Here is a 25,507-nt window from a genome sequence, read left to right as displayed (position 1 = left end):
TTGCCAAATCCAATGGCCTTTTCTCAATGCTCAGTCTTCTTGACATCTCTGCAGCCTTGGACACTATAGGCTACCCTCTCCTTCCTGGGTTTTCATGATACTGTTTTCTCCAAGTATCTGGCAACTCCTCCTCCTCCTCCTCCTCCGGTTCCTTTGCCAAATCATCATTTGTATCCTATGTCCTAATCACTGGGGAGTCCCAAGGCTCTGTGCTGGGTTTTCTTCTCTTCTCTTTACTTGGCAATCTTATCAACTGCCATTGGTTCGAACAGTAGTTACTTCTACACAGATGACGCCTAGCCCAAGTCTCTCCCTGACCTCTAGGCTGACACTGCTTGTATGTCTTGGGCATTCCAAACTCAACATGTTTAAACCCCCAAAGCTATAAAACTGTGCATACCTTTGACCCAACAATACCATTACTAGGTCTGGTTCCCAAAGAGATTCTCAAAAGGAAAAGGACCCACATGTACAAAAATATATGTAACAGCTTTTTTTTGGTGGTAGCCAAGAATTGGAAATTGAGGAGATGCCCATCAGTTGGGGAAACGGATGAACAAACCATAGTATATGATTGTGATGGAATATACGAAATGATGAGAAAAACCTGAACAGACTTACATGAACAGATGCAAAGTGAAGGATGCAGAATGAAGAGAACATCATACACAACTGCAGCAACATTGTGACGAAGATCATTGTGAAAGACTTAGCTGCTCTGATCAATACAATGACCCAAGACAAATCTAAAGGGCTCATGAGAAAGAACTGATGGCCTCTGAGTAGAGATTGAAGCAGAGTACCCCCTCTTCCTTATTTTTCTTTTTTGGCAACATAGATAATATAGAAATGTGTTTCAGGTGACTTCACATGTATAATGTTTGCTTTCTCAATGGGTGGGGAAAGGTTGGAGGGAGGGAGAGAATTGGGAAGTCAAAATTTTAAAAAAAGAAAAAAATGAATCTTTATCATCCTTCAAGAGTTATCTCATGTGTCACCTTCTAGAGGAAGCCTTTCTAATCCTTGGTGCTCCTCAAAGGATCATGTATATATTCAAATCTGTTTAAACACTGCATCTCCCAGCAGAATGCGAGATCCCTGAGGGCAGGTGCTATTTAGGGTTTTATCTTTGGATCTCCAGCGCTGAGCACAGTACAGGGCACATTGTTAGTGCTTTAAAAATGTGTGTTGGGTTGGATTGAAATATCAGGATGCCAGCTAGCACAAGATCGGAGTAACCAAGCATCAGGACGCCAGCTAGCACAAGATCGGAGTAGCCAAGCATCAGGACGCCAGCTAGCACAAGATCGGAGTAGCCAAGCATCAGGACGCCAGCTAGCACAAGATCGGAGTAGCCAAGCATCAGGACGCCAGCTAGCGCAAGATCGGAGTAACCAAGCATCAGGATGCCAGCTAGCGCAAGATCGGAGTAACCAAGCATCAGGATGCCAGCTAGCGCAAGATCGGAGTAACCAAGCATCAGGATGCCAGCTAGCGCAAGATCGGAGTAACCAAGCATCAGGATGCCAGCTAGCGCAAGATCGGAGTAACCAAGCATCAGGATGCCAGCTAGAGCAAGATCGGAGTAACCAAGCATCAGGATGCCAGCTAGCGCAAGATCGGAGTGACCAAGCATCAGGATGCCAGCTAGCACAAGATCGGAGTAGCCAAGCATCAGGATGCCAGCTCTTCTAAGAATGAAGTTCACATGGTTTGGGAGCCCTGCCACTGCAAGACTAGGGTCATCAGTGTCAAGATTCTAGCCATTGAAAGATTGAGATAGCCAAGGGCAGAGTAGGATCAGTGGCAAGTAACACTGCCAGACACTGAGGCAGAAAAACACTGACCCCAGTGAATGGGATGAGGATGAGCCCCCTCCAGGTAAATATGAGGGAAATCCATGACTAGAGTGAGAGGGATGAGAGCCGGGCAGGACGTTAGAGCAATGTACCACCCAGCTGATCCAAAGCTGGGATCATGTGCCTTCCTTTAGGGGCCTCCTTGGATGGAGACACAAGACAATTGCTTAGGCAGCCTCCTAACAGACCAGCATCGATTCAGTAGCTGGAACAGTTGAGTAAATTCTTTCAATGTGGCCGTTGATTAGAATCCAATGTTCGCGTGCATTTCTACAGAGATGGATTTTCCTCAGTGGAAAATTCTTGACTGAGGCTTATGTTCAAGACAGTGAGTGCAGAAAGCCCCATGCTGGGCACAGTTTCATAAATCTTTTCCAGAAAAATCGAAGCAGAACAGTTCACTATAAAAGAAATTAGATTAAAATATAAACAAATGAAAATAAGTATGTCAATATACTGCAGTCAGGAGTCATTTGCATGCATATTCACTGCCTAATTCTTGATTCCAGAGACCCAGGGCTTTGGGCCTTGGGCCATGGAACAGTGAAGAAAACAAATCTCCTTCAGACACTGATGTCTTTCAGAAAGCTGCAACCCAAATGGTTCTTTGACTGATCTACACTATCCCTTGGCCAGCAAAATAGACCATTATAGTCTGGTGACCAACTGGAGCCAACCCCTTTTTACTCTGATACTTGGAAAGAACTGAGGCTTCATCAGGGAGGGCCCAGCCTGTCTAGCCTTCCTTATCTTAACAGAATCAATGAATCAGAGACTCAGAGATAGGGTGGAAAGAAGGCTGGATCTGGAACTGGAGGTCATGGGGCTGATTCCCACTCTTCTTAATGGCTACTCTTGTGACCTTGGACAAGTCACTTAACCTCAATGGTAAAATGAAGGTGTTGGACTAGATGGCCCCTTCAGTCACTTTCAGATCTAAATCATCTTTGAAGCCATTTAGTCCACACCACTTGAAGCAAGAATCCCTTCAACAACATCACCCACAAACAGTCCCTGGAGGAAGTCTGGGGGCGAGATGACACAATGGCTCCCGAAGCAGAGCCTGGCTCCCTTTCAGACAGCTGTATCTGACTGGCAGCATGGAGCAGAAACTGCCCTTTCTGGGCCTTGTATCCATTGTTCCAGGGCCAAGTAGACCAAGGGCATGTGAAAGCCCTTCAAATATATGAAGACAGCAAGCCTCCGGGCTTCTTTTTCTTCTTCAGGCTCCTTCAAGCAGTTCTCAGAGGACATAGCCCCAAAGCCCAAAGCCCTTAGTCTCTACTTGGCTGCCCTGTTTTGGACACAGTCCAGCTTGCCTCAAATTCAGATCTGACCTGCCGGCTGTGGCCGGGCCAGGGCAGAGTAGAGGGGACCCCCTCCCCCGTCCCTCTCCATAGTGTCCATTCATGCCACACATGCTGAGTCATCGAGCTGGCGTCCACTAAAGCCCCAGCCCCTTTTCCTATGAACGGTTTTGTTGGCTAAGTCCTAGCTCCCTCTGCATCTTAGCCAAAAAAACACAGCAAGACACTGTCAAATAGCTTCCTCAAATTCAAGCCTGTTGGGTTTATACCACTGTCCTCTGGTCAGAGGAAATGACTTCATTCTCGATGAGGCCAAGCCTACTGTGAGTGATTACAGCTTCTTCTCTCAGTGTCTGTATATCACTCCTAGGTGATTTCTTTTCATAAAAAAATGAGAGAGGCTAAATATTAAGAGCCAAAATAAATCACGTAACCTAGTTTTAGTGACAAGAGAAGGTACAAATCGGTGCTGACTGTGACGTTTTCTCATACGTCCTCCAAAGAGAGTCTCCTCTGCCCTGCTAGGGTCCTCATTTCCTGCTTCATTGGCAGTGACAGCTGTGACCCTGGTGTGTAAGCTCTCCAGGACTTGCCACACAGGGAAATGCTCAGGGACAGGCTTAGATCTTTTATCCTAGAACTAGCCAAGGCTCGTGACCAGAAAGCTTGCCTAACCTCTTCAGTCAAGCCACAACGTTCAAGGCCTCCTCCTTGACCACGCTCTTTGTTCACTCAGGTCTGGGGCTTCATGACTTCATGGCTCATGCAGTTATCTTCAGCAATTTCCATCCTGTAGTCAAAGGACACCCTTCGAGGTCTGAGGGGCAACCGAAGCTGGGAAAACACCAGATGTAACTTCAAGACGTTGGCCAGCTGACTCAAGTACAAACTCAACTTTGTTCCAGGCACGTGGAAAGTCGGGGACTTCAGGACTGCAAATATTCTGACTCACTGACTTCTGTAATGTTGCCTTTTGTCCTTCTGACCTGTTTTGTCCCCAGGCTGATTCGGCCCCCACCCTGTGGGCCACACAGTTCTTTCTGGCTGCCTTCCATTCTTCATGGTTACTCCTAATCCAGCCACTCTTCAAGAAATCTCTCTGGGCCCCCAAGTCCAGGCCAGGGGCGCTCAGCCCTCCATGCCTCATTCTCTAACCAGGATATTCAGAGTCCATTCTGTCTACTATTTCCTGCAGCCCACAGCCAGCAGGATCCCTACTACATGTCTACGCAGCCTTCGCCCTTGGGTTCAATCTGTCCCTTGTGGTCTCCAGCCTTTTCTTTTGTACCAACTACTTTATTTTAGCTCACTATCTCCCTCCCAACATGGGTGAGGGCCCATTCATCTGCCCTCCTCTCACTATCCTGGGAATTAGGGATTTTCATATCAAAGCACTGTATATGGGGAGGCAGAGTGGTAGAGAGGAAAGTCTGCCTCAGTTTCCACATCTGTAAAATGAGCTGGAAAAGGAAATGGCAAACCACTCCATTATCTTTGCCAAGAGAACTCCCAAATGGGGTCACAGAGAGTCAGACACAACTGGAATGAAAACAACAAGGCTGACTCCTAGATTGGGAGCCTGAGGGACTGGGAGGATGCTGTTGCCCTCTACAATAATAGGGAAGTTGAGAAGCAGGGAAGGTTTGGGGGGGGGGGAAAGAGGAGAGAGGAAAGAAGGTGGAGGCCCAAGTGTAGATGGCCTTTTTGAGGAGTTAGTCATTTACTTAACCTCTCTGGGCCTGTTTCCTAATCTGCAGATATCTGAGAGGTGGCCTCTAAGCTTTTCTAGTTGGGCACTCATCTCAGACAACAGGGCTCTGCCTCTAATTTTGGGGGGAAGGGCTGAAACAATACTCGCTGATCCCAATGCCAACTCCCTCCCTTTGGGGGATGTCAAACACAAAGCCATCAGACCTCATCCCAATTCTAAAAGGAATGACAAACTGACTTCTGGAGGGCTTGGCTGGCTTCTTCCATATGTGCTTTCATGAAAGTCAAGTCAGGGTGGGTGGCGGAAGGGAAGAGTCAAACTAGCTAAGCTTTTAGGTCCCTTTCCACTCAGAGACTGTGGACTCCTGAAATGGCTTAAAAGGCTCTGGGGCTTCTATTCTAAGGAGTCAGAGAAATAAAAGGCATAATTCATGAAGTACCCTTCCTTCTGGACTTCCATTGTCCTCAAGAGAAACTGAGGTTAGGCTAAAAGACAGAGCCTGGACTGGAAAGTCCCCACTTCCCTGGGCCTTGGTTTTCCCAGGAGAATTTGATGAATAACACTGGGCTTGAGGCCTCTGTTTTTAGCTATCTGCAAATGTAAAATCACAGCTGGATGATGACAAAGCCCAATTCTGGAGCTTTTCCCATTGTCTTTTCCCAAGGATGCTTAAAATCATAGTGCTGTTAGAACTCCCAGGGTCCTCAGAAGAGGATGCAGAGCTTGGAGAGACCTATCTGATGCCCCATCATTACTGCTCTTGTCTCTGTCAGCTTCATTTCCTAGGATCTGTCCTCCCTCCCTCCCTGTGTATACAGAACCTTTATTTTCTGCAGTCCTTTGACCAAGACACTGCTCTGCTGGGAATATGCCCCCAAGGAGGTCAAAGAGAGGAAAGGCCTTTTCCAGGCTGCAATTTTTTTTATGAAGGTGAGAATTCAGGCATCTGGGGCAGAAGTAGAAAAGGGGTAGGACAGTGTTAGCAGCCAACACTCTAAGGCTGGCTGGCTGGCCTAGTACAGGCCAGTGCATGAATAAGCCATTCCTACAGCTAGCAGGAGCTGTGGCTCAGGAAGGGCCGTTCTAGAATCCAGTGATGCCACTGAAGGGCAGTCCAAACCCCACCCAACAACCACTGTCCTGATCCCCCCCCTCCCAGAACATCCTGAGGTATAGGGGCTGCAGACATCTTGGGATGGGGAGGGAGGAGCCTGACCAGGTACCAGGAGGTTCTCCATAACGGCTGTCACTTGGGCTACCTGCCAAATCTGAATTGCCTGATGCTTACCTCTGTGGAAGCTGGTCAAGGTGCTTGGGCCTGTTTTCAATCAAGGCCAGATTGAAACAGAGGACTACTACAATCAAATGAATATCTCACCGGTTATGATGAGCAACCAGAAAGGATCTCGAAATTTCTGTCCAAACTCAGGAGACTGGCTGCAGCCTGGTAGAAAGAGCCTTGGCCTGGGGGTCGATATGACCTGGCTCTGAATTCCATCCGTGACTCTCATGGTGTGGCCTGTACCTCAGTGGTCTTGCTTGCCAAATGAAGACAGGCACTCTCACAGGATCTACCAAAGAGATTGGCTGTGTGGAAGCTGTTGTCTGGGGTATGGAAATAGAAGGAATTGACACTCAGAGTCAAGGCTGGCATTCCCATGGAGGGCTGGGCCTAGCTCCGTAGCCCAATTTCTGGCTCCCCTCAATCAGGCATTAGGTTCACAATTAGACACACTTGGCCTTCCAAGCATCTACCTGTGCCTCGGGGCCCAGATTATCACTTGATGCTTCTGACTCCCTCCTGTACTGGCTAAGCCAAGCCCCATGTCAGCAGCCAGGGTGCTTGCGAGGGCTTTAAACAGGCTTGGGAAGTCTTCTAGCCAGATCCAATCAGCTGCCTGCTACCTTGATGGGGTCCTGGGCTAGTCTTCAGCAACAAGCAGGGGAAGCCAATTTGCTCAGACACCCGACAGGCAGACATTCCATCTCACTTGATGAGGCTGGGGACGAGAGTCCACATCTCATCAGCCGGTGTCTCGGCTGGCCCACGTCTGTACGTGTGAGTGCATGTGTGTGCGTGTGCGTGTGCTGGCACAGCGGACTGGACAATGGACGTGCCACAGGCCTCTTAATGAGTTTCTGCCTTCACCGTAGAGTTGACTGATGCAGGGGAGATGGGTTGGAGGCAGCAGAGTGTCAGAGCTGAGGCCCTTCAGCTGGAAATGGAATGAGCCCGAGTCTGGGGGTGGGGGTGATGAAAGCTAGGCCGGGGACAAGAAACAATGAGACTTTGGCCCTGCACCACTGTGTTCTCGAAATGAAATCAAATCACCACGAAATGCCAGACGGGGTTTAGTGAAATCTCTCTGGCATCGACTGAAAACAGAAAAAAACACCCACGTTCAAACAGACTCCCATATGCAGAACTGGAAGGGCATTGCTAGGCCGACCCTCCTTTCCTCATGCTGGAGAGAGAAACTGAGGTGAACCCATTTGTCCCCAGCGCTGCGCCATCAGAGCAGCCTACCATTCTGGAGTGGGCTGAGCCTGGCCAAGTGGCCTCATCCCATCCTCAACACTGGGAAGTATTATTGTGTCTGTTTAGAGATGAGGACCCCAAGACTCAGAAAATCCAAGGGACTTGCCTGAGGTCACATGGGCAGCATCCAAGGCAGGAGTCAAACCAAGTCTAGCACTCCACCCAATTCCATGCTGGCCACCCGTACCATCCCCCTCTCCCTCTCACCACAATGTTCCCCTGGTTCTGCCACATCCCTGTGTGATCATCAAAGAAGAAGAGCTGCGACTGACCCGAAGGGCCACTGGTGGCCCATTTTCCCATATTCCCAGTGACGTCACTGAGGCAGCTCCCAATCGTACGATGACATGGCTAGAGCAGGAGAGAACCCGTGGCTGGCTGCAGCCCTGTACCAATCACGCCAAGTAAACGTTACTGTTTTAGGCCTTGTGAGGAGGGGCAGGGAGGGGAAAGGCCCACCACCTGGGACGTACTTAACAAATGCTTATTGGTGCAGGTCATAAGGGGTAGAGAGAGGATTTTCACTTTACTGTGCTAGACGACTTCTTCGTTAGAGCCTGGAGGCCATGGGTGGAGATGGAACTCTGGAGAAACATGGACAAGAATCATCCAAGATGAGAAATTCGGGGTGGGGGAAGGAGTTATGACCCTCATCAGTAAGAGGTGTGTGGTCCTTTCCCATGGCCTGGAGAAGGTGGGCCTTCCACAGATGGGGAGGGGGCTGGCCCAAATGGGGGGATTCTGAGAGCCTCTGAAGGTCCATGCCCCAACTCTCTTCCCCTACCAGCCTGCCTCACTTCCTTAACCTTGTGGGTAAAAGGCAAGGAAGACCAAAGCTAAACTGTAAATGTTAGCTGGTGGTGGCAGGAAGAAAGAGCCAGGAAGCCAGCCAGAATGAGTTGTTCCCTGGCTGGCCCTCAAGAATGGGACATAGGAGTAATAAGTAATGATGGGGATGGGGGAGGGGGAGGGAGGAGGAGACAGGGGAAAGGGAGGGGGAGGAGAGGGAAGAGGGGAAAGAGAAGAAGGGGAGGAAGGAGGGAGGAAGAGGAATAGTTCTCAAGTCCAGGTGGAGGCTTCACGCCCAGGTTAGGCATGTGTTTCTATGTCCTGATTTATTTATTCCATACATTCTAAGTCCTCATGAAGGCACAAATCTCGAGGCAAAATTGCAAATCTTTATCTGCTAAAATATGTGTCTGTGGCCCTTAAAATGCTCCATCCTGGTCCTGCAGCAAGAGGGGGTTGGAGCTGGGGGGGTGGGCTGTTGCAGGCACAGTGTATCTCAGAACAAGCCACCGCCCCATGTTAAAGCCACAGCAGAAGCAAGGGCTCAGAACAAAGGGGAAGGGAAGGGAAGCAGGCACACAAAAGAAGCTATTTTCACTGCAGTGGCATGCAGAATCTTAGCTGGCAAGGTTCCCCAGTAATGCTCTGGAATGCTGGAATAGCACAATAGGCATTAGCCCAAATTACCGAGCCTGCACTTACCCACAGACTAATTTGTTTTCCGAAGAGCTACATTCCAAAGTTTACTGAGATCAGGAACCATACACACACACACACACACTTATACACACAGACATATGTATGTCTGGGCTGCTCTGCTCCTCAAAGTAATGGTAACATGTTATTTCCCTAGATGTGCCAGGAGACTTGAGTGTCATTGGGTCACTGTGGCCAAAGGGGCAAGACCCTGCCATGAGCACTCTGAGCCTTCTCCTGCCTCTCATGAAAAAAACTTAGTTGTATATCCATCGTTGTAGCTACAGCCCCTCCTGCCAGATAGGAAATGTCCCCCAGGCTTGGGGAAGATGGGCTGTCCCAAAATGCCACCAGGTGGCTGGTTCGTACGACACACTGCTTACTCTGGGCTAAGCCCTGGGCCAGAGGTCACAGAAGACTGGATTGGGGGCTAGAAGGGACTTCTGAGTTCCTCTTCTGGGTGAGGCAATTTAAGGGCCCACAAGTTAACTGACTTGCCAAGGTCACTGAGGGAGGACTCAAGCTCTGGAATATTTTTCCATTCCATCTCTCTTGGGGTTTGCCACTGTCTCCCTTGGGAAACGCTCTCACAGTCTCAGGGAGCAGAGTTTCCCCAGAAATCTCCATTCTGTTATTCCTTTGGGTAATTCTAGCTTACTAGCCCTGGTTCTGTTCTCCTGCTGCACAGTAAGTTATTCTCTTCTCTCCCTGGTGTTTACACCCTCAGACAGTTGTGTCCCCTCCCCCTTCCCACTTAGTCATCACTTACCTATGCTGCACAGACAGAGTTCTTTTCATCTTTGCTCATAAATCAATCCCTCTGGCCCCTTAATCGTTTTTGCTCATCTTCTCTGAACTCCCTCCAATTAATCTAGATCTTTCTGGTTAATGAGTTTGGAGAAATGGAATAGCCCAGGTGTGATTTCCAGCATATTCTGTGACTATGTTTGCGAATGCACCCAGAGGTCTTTTCATACCCAAAGTGCAACAAGAGAAGCTGCGAGGTCTTTCTGTTGAGTTTGCTAACAGGCCAACTGGTACGTTCCTTCACGACGATGGTTTCTCGCCACTGCCAGACTCCCCGGGTTAACCAGCACCCGCTAAGTGGAAACTGCTTTGGAAAGTTGAAGGGACATGAGCCCTCTCTGGAGAGTTATAGGGAGAATCATACAAGCTGATAGGCCCAGAGTGGCCAGGTCCACACTTGTGTGCAGCTGGTGTCTGCATGCTGTAACCAGAATGGCCTTTGTTTTCTTTGAGTGACTCAATTTATCTCAGTGAGCTTTACTAGGTGCTAAGCCCCAGGCCCAAACCCCATTAGGTGTTAACGTAATCCATGTGGATGTGAACCTCCCAGGGTCCTAAGGGGAGGGGCCAACTCAAGAACCAATCACCAGAGCCTGAGCTCTGGTGATTCAGATGATGTTTGATGATGTCTGAAGCCCTTGGCTTCAGGGAGGACAGAGCCATTTGTGCGGGGCTCTGGAGATGGTGTTGATGAGGAGGCTCTGGGCAGCTGTAGCTAAGGAGCCCTCCAGCTTGTAAACCTGGGTGCTGAGACTTTGTTGAACTCTGGTAACTATCTGTTGGGACTTGAATCAGACAAAGTCTGTTGATGTTTGTAATTTGTTTGCATTTTGTTTTGAAGTTCAGGGTGCTGGCTTTTTCCCCTGAACTAACTGAATGATATTTGAATGCTGAATTAAAAGTAAGCTTGTCAACCCCTTCACCTTGCTTTCCTTAATTAAACAGATCGAAAGAACCTGTGCTGTTGGCAGCTTTCTGGGTGCCGGCTGTGGGTGAATCTTATACCCCCACAGAAGCTGCTAGCCAGATTGTTAAAACACATGCTAAGGTCTCCAGTGGAAAGCCCATGGAGAGGAGCTGGGGCTCAGGGTTAGCCTGGAGAAGAGGCAGGTGGGGCGGCATGGAAAGTAGGTTTGGCTTGTTCTGGTTTGCCCTGGAGACTAGACCTAAGACTAATGGAAGGAGGTTAGAAAGGCCCATTTTGTCAGCTGTCCTAAAATGGAGCTGAGAGCCTCCCAGGGCACTGAGTTTTCCATCATTCAAGGCCTCCTATGAAGGGTAGACCAACTGGTACTCATCAAGGATGTAGCAGAGAAGGGAATTCCTAGCTGGTTATAGACTAGACTCCATGGTCTTTGAAGTCTTTATGCCTTGGGGGTGTTGTGACTCTAAGTACCATCCAAGGGAGCTAGAGAAGGGTAGGAGGCACAGGGGAGGGGGTCAGTCCTCTTCTTCTTTCCAGGTTCCTCCAGTCCTTTCTGATCTCCCCTTCCTTTGCTCCCCTTCTCTCTACCGACTGTGCACGTGGAGTCTTCATGGTACCTCTAGAATCCAATCTGGCCTCAGACACTTGCAGGCTGTGTGACCCTGGGCAAGTCACTTCACCTATGCTTGCCTCAGTTTCCTCACCTGTAAAATGGGGATCATAACAGCACCTACCTCCCAGGGTAACCGTAGTCTTGTTAGGTGAACCCCAGAGAACTAAGGAGATTGGAGGCAGTGAGACTGATGAGGAGGCTCTTGTACCAATTTCCCAATGTCATCTCCTCATTCCTTCTGAGAGATGAAAGTGGGTAACGCGGTAAGTGCCATACCGAGCTAGAAAAAATAACACCAAAATTCATCTGGAAGAACAGAAGGTCCAGAATATCAAGGGAATGAATGGAAAAAAATGTTGGGGAAGGGGGCCTAGCCATGCCAGATATCAAACTGTACTATAAAGCAGCAAGCATCAAAACTACCTGGTACTAGCTAAGAAACAGAGCCGTGGATCAGTGGACTAGGTTAGGTACACAAGACACAGTAGGCAATGATTATAGTAATCTACTGTTTGATAAGCCCAAAGACTCCAGCTTCTGGGGTAAAAACTCACTATTTGACAAAATCTGGGAAAACTGGAAAATAGCATGGCAGAAACTAGGCATAGAATGACATCTCACACCATATACCAAGATAAGGTCAAAATGAGTACACAATTTAGATATAAAGGCTGATACTACAAGCTAACTAGCAGAGGAAGGAATAGTTTACCTGTCAGATCTATAGAGAATGGAAGAATTTATGACCAAACAAGAGATAGAGACATAGAGAACATTATGAAAGGCAAAATGGATAATTTTGATTACATTACATTACAAAGTTTTTGCAGAAACAAAGCTAATGCAACCAAGATTAGAAGGGAAGCAGAAAAATGGGAAACAATTTTTATAGCTAATGTCTCTGAGAAAGTTCTCTATATATTTTAGAAATGAGACCTGAGTCAAATCTATAAGAATACAAGTCATTCCTCAATTGATAAATGCTGAAAGGATATGAACAGGCAGTTTTCAGATGAAGAAATTGAAGCTATCTATAGTCATATGAAAAAATGCTCTAAATCACTATTGACTAGAGAGATCCAAGTTAAAACAACTCTGAGGTACCACATCACACCTATCAGATTGGCTAACATGACAAAACAGGAAAATGATAAATGCTGGAGATGTGGGAAAATTGGAACACTAATGCATTGTTGATGAAGTTGTGAACTGATGCAACCATTCTAGAGAACAATTTGGAACTATGGCCAAAGGGCTATAAAACCATGCATACCCTTTGATCCAGAAATATCAATTCTAGATCTGTATCCCAGAGATTAAAATATTGGGAAAAGGACCCACATGTACAAAAACATTTATAAGCAGCTCGTTGTGGTGGCCAAGAATTGGAAATCGAGGGGATGCCCATCAATTGGAGAATGGCCGAACAAGTTTTGGCATGTGAATGTAATGGAATACTATTGTGCTATAAGAAATGAGGAGCAGGCGGATTTCAGGAAAACCTGGAAAGACTTACATGAACTGATGCTGAGTGAAGTGAGCAGAACCAGGAGAACACTGCATAAGGTAACATTGTGCGATGACCAGCTTTGATAGACTTAGCTCTTCTCAGCAATCTAAAACCTAAGACAATTCCAAAAGACTAAAGATGGAAAACACCACATCCACATCCAGAAAAAGAACTCTGGAGTCCAAATGCAGATGGAAGCAAATGATTTGCTCTTTTTTGTTTTTCCTTTCTTGTGTTTTTTTCCCTTTGGTTCTGATTCTTTTTTACAACATGACTAATGTGGAAATGTGTTTAACATGATTACACACGTATAGCCTATATCAGATTGCATGCTGTCTTGGGGAGAGGGAGGGGAGAAAATTTAGAAGTCAAAATCTTATAAAAGTGAATTTTGAAAACTAAAAATAAATAATTAAAATTTAAAAAATAAAACAATAAAAAAAGTGGGTAAAGCAAGGCTGAGAGAGTTTAAAAACTTGACCAAGGTTGCCCAGCTCATGTTGGAGCTAGACTTCCATGAGAGGCCTCCTGATTTCAAGCCAAGGGTGCTTTCCACCCCTAACATGCACAGCCCCACAGTAGCTTTACAAAGCAAAGAATTAGCTTCAAGGAGTCTCTCTACAAACCGATGCGATCTAGAACCCCTTTGTGAAAAGTTATCTTCTCCCCTTCAGTCAAAGCCATGCCCCTGGATTTTGGTGTTTTGCAAATGGTATCTTTCACAAGGCCAAGCTGACTTTGAGCTACTACGCTTACTCACTTATACAGATTTGGTGGAATTGTAGAAAAGGCCATTCAGATGTATCCCAGCATCCCTTCTCTCTAGGGAAGACAAAGAAACTCAGGGAACCCAGGTGTGTGGCTGGTTCTGTAATCCCCAAGTGGCATCACAGGTATGTAAGCAGGCCATTCAGAGCCTAGAAAACTCAAGCTCATCACATTCTGTCACCTCCAGCCTCAGCTCCAGTCTCACATCCTAAAGGCCTTTCTTGGTGCCTTCCCTTGAACCTAAGCTCCCATTTGCCCCATCTATTTGTACAGAGGTGTTTGAGGGCTGTGTCCCCCATCAGACAGTGAGTTCCTTGAGGGCAGATGCTTTGTTTTGGCCTTCTTTGCATAATTAGCACACTGCCTGAGCCACACTATGTGCTTAATAACTGCTTGGGAACTGACTCCACATAATATAAAAGTCAGCCTTAATCATCCTCTCTCCTTATGATAAATGGGCCTCCTCAGAACTGTAGTTATCTTTGGGTTTATCCTACTGGGGGAAAAAGGCAGCTGTTCCTGGTCATTAATGGAAGGAGGGATTTGAACAGCCAGGAGATTTCCTGGGAAGCAGTCACACTTAATGAAAAGTCCTGGATCCAGGAAACCTGGAAGGCACAATAGGGAGCAAGGAAGAAGGGAAACTAAGAGAGGAGGAGGAGGAATTAGGGTTAGCCAGAAGAAGTGAGGTGTGTGAGGATTGGGGGCAATGGGAGAGCAGGGGGACCAGGGGCTGCTAAAGCCAGAACACAAAAGGCACGCACATGGCTGTCCCAAGATTTAGGGAGGCTGGCCAGGAAGCAGGAAAGGGGACAGAGGGGCAGAGTAGCAGGGCTAGAGAGACTTGGCAGGGAGGGGTGGTGGGGACCTTCGAGGCCAACCCTCCCCTACTTGAGTAGAGGTGGTCGAGCCTTTGCCAAGTCCTTCCTTCTGAGACAGCTAGCTCTGATTACTACGGGGCTGGTCCTGACCTGTGAATCTTCCCTCCCATTGCTGCTCCTGGCTCTGTCCCTTGGTGCCAAGCAGAACAAGCTCAATTCCTGTTGCACACCACAGCCCTTCTCAGCCTCACCAAGAGTTTTTGTACCAACCGATCAGTCCTCATCCTGCCTGAACCCTAATGAGGCCCTTGGCTACCCTGGCTGCCCTCCTCTGGCTGATCCAGCTTCTGAAGGTCTTTCCTAATATGGGAGCTCTTATCCCAGACCAAGGGATGGTGGGACAGCATCGCCTCCCTCTTTCCTTTTGGAGGGAAGCCAAAGCCTGGCTGCCATTGAACTCTAGCCTCACCTCTGCCAAAAAAGACGTTTGTACAACTATTCAATTGCCCGTTAATCAGTTTGGCACAACATTTGGGCCTGCCAATGAGACCTTTATTGATCATAACTCAGCCAACATGTTTGCTATTCTTCTCAGACTTATGTCAACTACAAATTGGATAAGCATATCTATCTGTCTTTAGACAAGTCACTGACAAAAATGCATAGGGCCAGGGGCAGATCATTGAGGCTGGCCTGGAATGCTCTCCCTCTTCATATCTTCTGGCCTCCCTGGCTTCTATCAAGTCCAAGATAAAATCTCACCTTCTATGAGAAGCTTATCCTAATACCCCTTAATGCTAGTACCTGATTGGCAGCTAGGTGGCACTGCAGCAGATAGAGCATTGGTTCTGGAGTCAGGAAGATCTGAGTTGATAGCTGATCTCAGACACTTATTAGCTGTGTGACCCAGGACAAGTCACTTAATCTCTGTTTGCTTCAGTTTCCTCAACTGTAAAATGGGGATTGTAATAGCACCTACCTCCCAAGGTTGTTGTGAGGATCAGGTGAGCTCTATCTACTGTGGCACCACCTTGCTGCCCCCCACCACAACTCTGTTCAAACAAGACACAAACAGAATAGCTGAAAGATACTGGGGGGTGGAGGTGGAATTGAGAAGTAGACCAGGGAAAGACCTCACACAGGGTCTTATTTGAGTCTCACAACAAACATGTGAAGAATGTGTTCCAGGTGGTATTATCCCCATATTACAGATAATTATCGATCAATGCCGAAGCCATTGACTGTATACCTCGGGTTGAGGTCGATCCCTCTTTAGATGAACTTCCAACTGAAAAGGAGGTTCTGAATGCCATTAGGTTCCTCTCCTGTGGCAAAACACCTGGTGCTGATTCTATTCCAGATGAGATTTACAAGGTGGGGGTCCACTGCTCATACAAAAGTTGACTCAAATTTTCCAGGTTATAAGACAAGAGGAGGCTATCCCCCAGGAGTTCAAGGACACCTCCATTGTTCATCTCTATAAAGGTAGAGGAAATAGACTGTCCTGTGACAATCAGAAGGGTGGGGTCTCTCTCTTAGTCACTGCTGGCAAAATTCTTGCCAGAGTTCTCCTTAGTTGGCCAGAGTGGCTTCAGAAAGGGCTGAGGAATGGTCAATATGGTGTTTGCTGCCCAATGACTGCAGGAAAAATGCCAGTAACAGAACAAAGGTCTGCACATGTTATTGATCTGATAAAGGCTTTTGATACTGTCAGTCATGAGGGCTAATGGAAGATCGTGGCTCAATTTTGTTTCACAATGGCACGCTTGCACAGGTTCTGGATAATAGATAATGCTCTAGTACTTCCCTAGTCACTGATGTAGCGAAGCAGGCCTGTGTGCTTTCTTTCATGCTTTTTAGCATGATGTTCTCAGCAATGTTGTCAGATGCCTTCGATGAGGATGAAAATGGCATGAAGGTATAGCCTTGAAAATGTCATAAGCCAAGACGAAAATGGAGGAAGAGTCGGTGTGCGGTAGCCTCAGAGGTTAAGATGCAACAAAATAGGCTGCTTGTTTCTCTGCTGCTTGTGCTAATTTTGGCCTGACGATTAACACCAGGAAAACAGAGGGGCCCCTGACTCAACTGCTTTGTGCAGAGTTGAACTGAATGATGAAAATAGGACTTGGTAACAAGAGTCCTAGGTTCAAATCCTGACTCAAATACCGTGTGGCTTTGGGCAAATCACTTCCTCTTCCTTGAGCCTCAGCTTCCCAACTCTGAAAAGTGGAACTAATAGTCTCTACCCTTTTTCTCTGAGATGGGCATTTGCTGGCTGCAACACACTATAAACAAGGAGGTGGGATACAGGATGTTGGATGTCAGCAACAAAATATGGGGCCAAAAAGAGAGGTGAGGTATGTCTCAAGGCCTGCCCACTTGCTCAGCTGGTATCTTCAAGATGTCCCAAAGCCCCAAGGAAGGTCCCCTAGTATGCTGTCCCTGGGACAAATTTCTGGGAGGAAATGGACACCAAGCACACAGGAAGGTCTAGCACAGATGGGCTGCATCATAGAAGGGCACATCTCAATGGATGAATGAAAAAGCATTTGTTAAAACAAGTACAGAAGCCAAGACATTCCCTGTCCTAAAAGAGTATGAGATTACAAATGCAAGAGAATACTAGTGGGAGTTCTTTGTACCAATCTCACAGGGTGCTTTGTGAACAGGAAAGGTAGAGAAAGGTGAGCTGGGATTCTTTCTTCTTGAGAAGAAAGTTTCAAGGTTCATCTACCACCAAGGTGAAGATGTGACATCAGGAAGTTTGAAGCCATCACAGTGGGGTTTGGGGTCTAGGACTATTCACATGGGCAGCTGAACACAGAGCCCCCTGGGGCCTGGCAGATAACTGAAGAAGAGAGAAGCAAGAATGGGCCCTTTGGGGATGCCAAGCTCACTAAGACATTGTCTCCTGATACCTCTGGACTAGAGGCTTACCCCAGAAAAGAAGGCAATATGTCTCCTTTCATTGGGTAAGATGTTAGCCCTGGAAGCATCCTTGGGAGCTTCTCTCTTCCAACCTTCTCAATTGCCAGAGAAGAGACCTGAGGCCCAGACAGGGGCCAAGACTTGACCAAAGATGCAAAGCTACCAAGCAACAGATCTGTGGGAGCCCAGGTCAGTGCTCTGTCTCCTGCCTTCTGTACTGCTTTTAAAGGCAACGCATGGCCTGGCTCCAACCCCAAATGGCAGTGAAAAGCCAACCAATGGCTGCAAGGTTGACAGGGAGTGATGGCTCCCTGGGAAAGCAAGTAGCTGCCAAGTTTCCCAGAGTAGGGGGCTTAAGTTACCCCGCTCCAATAATTACTGGATTTTCCTTCGAGCTCCTGCAGTGGTAAGTCATTGGGCAAGGAGATGGCCAATATTGACATTCCTTCAGTATAAAATAAAAATAACCCAAGCAATGGAGATGAAATCCTTTAAAGAAGCAATTAAAACATCAACAGTTGTTAAACTGCCAGATCAAACAGATTTTTGGAATGTTATAGCTTCAGAGGCGAAGGAGTTCTGCCTTTGCCCCAACATGCAATGTTCAAAATTGGGAGCGCTTCAGCGCGTGGCTTGGCCCTGAGCAGGAATGGACCAGGGAAGGGTCAGAAGGACCAAAAGGCCAGAGAATCAGTGAGAGCCAGGTGGTAGAACTCTGTCTCCTGAGCTGGGCTTTGAGCACCTCCCACTTGGGAAAGTTCTGAGATCATTTGTGAAGCTATGAGCTCCTGACCTCGACAAGACCAGAACTCTAGCCAAGCCTCTTCTAGACTCACAGATGTTAGAGGCAGGACCTCAGACTTGGTTGCAGAATATTGAAGGAAAATCTAGTTATTTGGGAACCTGGGTAAATTAAGATCTCCTCCCCCCTCCCCCCACCCCAAAACTTGGCCACTCCCCATTTTCCCCGGGCAGTTGTTTACTCATTCTTTGGAATTCAGAGCCCAGCTGGCCTTCTTCACCTTTGTGTCATTGAGCCCTGGGCTGCAGTCCTAGTGAAGAAGCCACTGGACCCTTCCTAGAATCATGTTTTTAAATGAAGCATAAAATAAAAATGAGAGAATCACAAAGGAAACTCATTCTATCGAGATACAATGCTCAAAACTTTTTCACAAAGTAAGTTTATAGAGCTTGGGTGAAAAGCCCCACCCTTGGAGAACCTTTGGGAAGAAGGCAGGCTCAGGAAGGACATTACCCATTCCTCACAACATGGAATCCAGAAGGCCCACAGCTCTGCCTCAGAGGCCATCCAGGTGAACTCCCTCGCAGGGGCTCAATGAGGAAGTGGGGAGTAGGAAGGGCTGCTTGCCCTCCAATGTGCCAATGGCCCTTCCAGACTATGGTACTCAGAACTGGGCTGCTGGAAACTGAACACTATGCCACCTGAGCAGACAACTCAGGAAGGCCCCCCAGACTCTCAGGCCATTGCTAGAGGCACAGGAGTCGTCTTCAAGGGCTGAAAAGAGAAGGCAAGGCACAAGCTTCCTTGCTAATTGAGGGCACAAGCCAAATCTGAGATCCTCTGAGCTCTCATCTGATTAAAATTGCTGTCGGAGACAAGGATGTTGGGACCAGAACAAGGGAAGGGAGACAAGAAAAACTGGCCTGTTGGCAGTGCTTGTCTCAAGAAGCTTGTGGAAAAGCAATGTTGGCTTTTTTGTCCCGCTGCAGCCTGGATGCCCCAGTGTGATGCCAATGTAGGCTCTCTAGCCAGCTGCGCTAACAGGGCCTTCAGCCACTTCTTCACTCCTTGGCTTCTTCTGTCAGTGTAATTAATTGTTGGTGCCAGGCCTTGGATGGCTTGTGCTCCACATGGGCCCATGCTTCTTGTAAAAGTGCCAGTTTCATGTCTGGGAAAAACGAAGCATCTTTCTACGCTAGCTCTTGAGCACTGACCCTCCTGCTTGGTCAGTTGGAGCCACTGCATGGCTACGTCTAAGGAAACTGCAGGCATGTGCTTGGGAGAGAGAGAACAAGGAAAAGGGTTCGATGCCAGTTGTGGGGGGGAGGATGTGCAGACTGAAAACTGAAGAAGGCAGCTCTACAGGAGGCCGACAGGTAAGTGGACCGAAAGCTGGGACCTTTTGTGCTTAGCTTATTGAGAACCTGGTGGGGCTGGGGGGGGGTGGGGCAAGGATCAGGTCAGGATGAAGCTGGCTGAGGGCCTAGCACTCGTCCGGCTGTCGGTGACACAGAAGGCTTCCAGGTTTGTTCCTTATCTCACTGGGTCCTCCCAACAACCAGGGAGGGAGGGGCTATTTTCATGCCCCAGGAGATGAGAATATTGAGAAGCAAAGAGATCCAAAGAGGTCCTTGGTGGCCAGAGCTTTGCAAATCTCAAAGCAGAGAGAAATGCTGGCTACTGGGATTATTATCACCCCACTTCACACCTGAGGCCCTCAGGTCCTGCACCCAATGCACTGATTGGTATCAGAGCACCCTCCGGCAGTAAGGCCAAAGCAAGCACACCTGGAATGTCCAAGACAAACCATCCTCCCCATACAGACAGCTTGGGGGGGGGGGGGTGGAAATATCCAAGTTTGCAACCAGGATACTGGGGGTGGGGAAAGTAGGATGTATGGGAGGGTGGAAGTCTACTCAAGGAGCCCACAGGAGGCTCAGGTCACATGAGCCACACCCCCCCAATGAGCCCCAGGCAGGAGCCCATCTAGCTCCTTTCACTTGTTCCTTCTTCTGCCTTCCCCAATCCAAAGTCTATTCTCGAGGCATCCTTCTCACCCAAGGGTGACCTTACTTGAAAATTGAAAATCAGAGTTGAGAAAGGACTCAAGTGGACATTTGCTGTTGTTTTGGCTCTCATCTCTTAGGAGTGCTGCTAGCTCACTTCTCTTCTCAAACATTCTGTCCATGGAACTGCAGCCTTGTTTGGACCAAGGAATAAAGGATCGTCACCATACTGCCAGGTTTAGGGTGGCCATACCTGATCTGGTCCAAAAGAGGGCAGTGACACTCAGAGAAGGAAGTGAATCACCTGCAGTCACGTGGCCAGTTCTTTATTGGCAGAGCTGAGACTGAGCCGGGAGCTCTTTTAGTCTGTGCTTCACTAAATTGGCCCCAGAAGATTCTTGGGCACGTCTCAAATAAAAACCATTTCTGCAGGGCACAGTGGAAGTAACCAAGGAAGGAGTGTGTGTGTGCATGTGTGTGTGTGTGTGTGTGCGTGTGCGTGTGCACACGTTCACTAGTTCTGGTTGCTGTACACATACACACACACACACACACACACACACAGACTGTTGAAAAGTCTCATTCATTTCGAAAGGCTGGGATCCTCCTCCCCTCCAGGGAAGATCCCCAGGCAAATCAAATCTCTGAGCTACAGCACCTACACCCAGCCCACAGGGCCCAGGCAGAAAGGAGCCCAGAATATCCTGAAGGCTGGAGGTCCAAGGCTACATACAATCACAGGCCCTGTTCTCAAGGACCTTCCAGGCTGGAGTGGCCTTGGGGAGGATGAACGAGAAAGACACATGGCACATGGAAGAGAGCTGGCCAGGCAAAGTGCCAGGAGAAATCCCAGGTGGACGGGCTAGCCTCAGATTCCTTCTAGCTCATAATCTATTCACCTCTGAGCTGATGAATGGAGAACTTGGGGCCAGATTATAGATAGCCTGAAATGCCAGGATCAAGCGTTTATGCTGGATTTGGTAAGCAATGGGGAGCTGTTGAAGGCTTGGACTGCATCGGAGAGGGTCATTAGGGATTATCCTACTTGGGCAGCTCTGTGGCCTTCAAAGTGGGAGCCTATTCCAAGAGTTCCCAGAAGAGAGATGAGGGCCTAAATTGGGGTAGTTGGAGTAGGAGTCAAGAAGAGGGCGTGTTCATACTTTCCCATTGATGATTTAAGGCACACATTTAGAATTCCACTGAGTGAATCATCATAATGTGAGGGAAACCTGTCCAGTAGGGACAAGCCTGCATCGCCCACTTCTTGGCCTGGCTGGAGTTCTAGCAGCCAAATCTCATCTGCGTTCCTATCTTCAAGAGATGCTTCTTTGCAGTCAACAACTATTATGTTAAAGAGATTTCCTGGGCAGATAGAAATGGAAGCACCATCAGTAGCTGAAGGGCATGGCCACTTTCTGGGCTCCCCCAAACAAAAATGGGCAAGCCACTTAAGTTCTGGGGGTTTCCAGACAGAAGCACAACCATGGTAATGGGTGGCAGGAGAGTCCCCTAACCAGCTCTCTCATGTGCCTTAAGTAAAAGTGACCCTAAGGGAGGCAGGTACTTGACTCTAGCAAATAAGCTATGTGGGCATTAAAGGGGTAAGGATCTAACAGGAGGATCAGGCCACTTTCCTATCCCCAAACAACCAGTGACTCCCCAACTGCCTCAGTGACAAAATACAAAGGCCTTAGCCTGCCACTGTGGGATGGTGGAAAAAGCCCAGAATTAGGAGCCAGAGGATGCAGTTTGGGAGAACTGGGTCCCTGCTTCCCCACTGGCTTATCTGTGATACCTTGGACATAACTCTAGGCTTCATGGGTCTCTGTTTTCTCACTTTAAAATGAGGAGGGGTGGATTAAGGTTTCTCCCCCCTCCAACTTGGAGTTCCTTCCAGAAGCTGCTATGCAGATTCATTTCAACAGGAAGGATTTCAACAGGGTAACAGGGCAGCCCCAGCATCTCCTCCACTGAGCAAGAACCAGAGTGTCTCTGGTTCTCAGAGAATCAGCTCTCTTCAACAATCCCTCAGCTTGGCTTCTCTGCGGGTGCCCTGACTCACTATCAAAGGAAGACAGCGCTTGTCGATTTAGCCAATCAGAATCAACTCTTGGGCCGCTCCCCCTGCCCCAAGATTGTTATGTTTCACAGAATAATGGCCGTGCTCCCCATGGAAGCAGACAGGCGTACTGAACTGGACCCGCTGCTTTTTCTCTTGGCATCGAATCGATAAAACAATCATCGGGAATATCCACCACACAGCTTCTCTCAGATCAAGGCTCCAAGCTACCTCACTCATCTTCTCTGTACTTTATGTTCCAGCAAAGCTAGCCTACCAGCTGTTCCCTAACTTCACTGTGTTCTCTCCCACCTCGGTGAGTTCAGAGGCCAGACCCCATGCAAATACAATATAGCTCAGCCCAGTGAAATCCTGCAAAACCTCTTTTGCAGGTGGAAGAGGCAGTGTGATGGAGGGGAAAGGAATCTCGATTTACACTCAGAGAACCTGGGTTCAAATTCTGACCCTACCATTTACCGTTGTGATGCCTCTGGGCTTCGGTTCGCTCATCTGGAAAAATAAGGGGGTAGGACTAGATGGCCTTTGTGGTCCCTCAAATCACATGGGCTACCCCCTTGCTGGAGGCTTTCCTGATTCCCCAGCACAGAGCAGCCTTTCCCTCCTTTTCCTGAGGCCCCCATCAGATCCCCTTGGGTTACATCTTACTTAGCTGTTCAAATTTCTCGCCTCTACCTCCTCACCCTCAGACAGCGTCATCTTCTTTGTGTAATGGTCCCTATGGACACCTTAGAATAAGGGATTTCAATGCATCAAATAAAACACATAGGCTTACCAAGGAAAACAATTCTATTGAAATGCTATTGTTCAAAGTTAAAACCAAGCACACAGATGGGGAGGACTGGCTTGTTCATCTCTGTATCCCCAGAACTAGGCACGTGCCTCAGAAACGCCAGCCAACTTGGAGCTGACTGTGACTGGTTCCTCTACTGGCTAGCTGAAGATAGTTTTCTAGTTAGCCCACCCCAGATGGTTCCTTTTGGTTCATCTGTTGTCCAAGCCCCACCCCGCCTGCCATCCCTGCAAGGCCACCAAGGCTACACACACTGTACAGAAGGCACACCTGGCTGTGCTGTGGCTTTCAGAACTCCTAGTGCCTGGTCTTGTACAGAATTTGTTCAATTGCCTTGGGTGGGGGTGTAGAAAGATTATTCTAGGAAAAAAAGTTTTCTTCTCAAAGTGTGGGGGGTGTGGTGGGATGGGGTAAGAGCACAGCAAAGAAATCCATCAATCTATTCAAGGGGTCAGGGAGGGGTCCTTAGCAGCTGCTTTGCACTCCTGCCCTCCAATTTCCCACCAACTTTGCATACCTGGCTAGGCTGTCTCAGATGACAGACACACAGACTGCTATTGGAGCAGCTTGGAAGTGTATGGAGCCAGAAGACCTGGGTTTGAATCCTAGCTAGGTCACTTCCTACCTGGGTGATTTTGGCAGGTTCCTTTCCCTGTCTGTAAAATACGGGCCTTGGATTAGGGTGGAGTCTGGGGACCCTGTCAGCTCTAACTTCCCAATCCCATGTTCTCACAGCCATGGTCTTTCCAAGTGGATATGACCTACCAGGCCTCGGAGGCCATGGGCACACCCTTCTGGAAACCAGGGTCACCTCCATGCCTCAAGAAGCCCACAAGGGAAGCACTCAGCAGACAACATAAGTAACTACAACTCAACAATCCCTAGAGCCCAATTTCAAGTGTTTTGGCCCCTGTGAATCAGGTTAGCCATTTGACTCATTCGTGCAGTACTTAGGTGCCAGGAAGGTACTAAATTCAGCACAACAGGGAGGCTCGAATGAAGGGCATGCTGGTTTGTTGTCAGTAGAGCTGGCCTTGAATCAAAGCAGGTCTGTGTGACCTGGGCCCAACCACTGGCCTCTCTGGGGGCCCTCCTCTGTAAAACAAAAGCATTGGACTAATTTTCTAAGGGCCCTAATGGCTTTAAATCTGAGATCTGCTAATTATGCCACCACCAATTAATTCGAGGGCAAGGAACTTCAAGTGAGCTAAGGAGAAGCAGGCCCTGTAAAGTCGGCTCCTCCTTCACTTGCCTTCTACCAATCTTCACCCTTCTTGACCTCTCAACAGCCTCTGATAGCGTGGCCTTTTCCCCAGATACTCTCCCTTCTTTGGCTTTTACTGGGCTGTTCTCTGCTGCTTCTACTTCTGCCTGATGCTCCCCCCTCTGTCTTCCCCACCAGCTGCTACCGCCTTCTCATAATTCTTTCGCATTTTTATAAACATATTCCTACAGGGGGTCCTAAAAGTCTTAGTGTAATTTAAGCTATTAAAGCCCCAAAGCCACTTTTGAGATACCCTCTATGTACAGATACGCACACACACATACACGGATGCATATATGTATACATATACACACATGCATACATACACATGTATATATACACAGATATGTAAGCACATGTGCATATACACAAATGTGCATGCACATATCTATATCTATATCTATATATATCATATGTTGTTGAGTCATTTCAGTTGAGTCCAACTCTTCATGACCCCCTCTCGGGTTTTCTTGACAGAGATACTGGAATGGTTTGCCATTTCCTTCTCCAGCTTATTTTACAGATGTGGAAACTGAGGCAAATAGGGTTAAGTGACTTGCCCAGGGTCACACAGCTAGTATCTGAGGCCACATTTGAACTCAGGTCTTTCTGACTTCAAGCCTGGCACTCTATCCGCTGTGCCATCTGCCTATATAATTCATACATACACACACATATATATATATACACAGAGAGAGAAAGACAGAGAGTGAGAGAGCGACAGCAAGAGAGAGAATGGGGGGGGGGAGAAGAGAGAGAGGGGGAGGGAGGGAAAGCAAGAGAGAGAGACAGAGAGAGAGCAAGAGAGGGAGAGAGTAAGAGACAGAGTGAGAGGGGAGGGAGGGAAGGAGAGAGGGAGAAGGAGGGAGTGAAAGAGGGAGAGAGAGAGAGGGAGGGAGGGAGAGAGGGGGAGGGAGGGAGAGGGAGAGGGAAAGAGAGACCAAGAGAGAGAAAGGAGAGAGAGCAAGAGAGTGAGAGCGAGAGAGAGGGAGAGGGGAGAGAGGGAGAGAGGGAGAGAGAGAGAGAGAGAGAGAGAGAGAGAGAGAGAGAGAGAGAGAGAGAGAGAGAGCAAGAGAGGGAGAGAGTAAGAGAGAGAGTGAGAGGGGAGGGAGGAAGGGTGAGGGAGGGAGAGAGGGGGAGGGAGAGGGAGAGAGAGAGAGAGAGAGAGAGAGAGAGAGAGAGAGAGAGAGAGAGAAAGAGGAGAGAGAAAGAGAAGAGAGAAGGAGGGAGAGAGAGAGAGAGAGCTCGAGCCTATCACTTATCACTTTTGGGATGCCCATTCATTGTTTTTGTATGTGGTTGCTTGATAATTGCTTGTTATAGGTTGATTTTTTTTTTGCCTACTGCTCCTT

General features: G+C 48.1%; 1 protein-coding gene across 1 annotated transcript in view; it reads right to left on the bottom strand.

Moving 5' to 3' along the window:
- EDA (ectodysplasin A) overlaps positions 1-25,507 on the bottom strand; it is a 121,434-nt gene that overhangs the window by 59,459 nt on the left and 36,468 nt on the right.

The sequence above is a fragment of the Trichosurus vulpecula genome, chromosome X, assembly GCF_011100635.1.
Source record: "Trichosurus vulpecula isolate mTriVul1 chromosome X, mTriVul1.pri, whole genome shotgun sequence".
In the NCBI taxonomy this organism is placed as follows: Eukaryota; Metazoa; Chordata; class Mammalia; order Diprotodontia; family Phalangeridae; genus Trichosurus; species Trichosurus vulpecula.
Note: the sequence above shows the minus strand (reverse complement) of the source record. Positions and strands in the feature narration are given on the sequence as shown.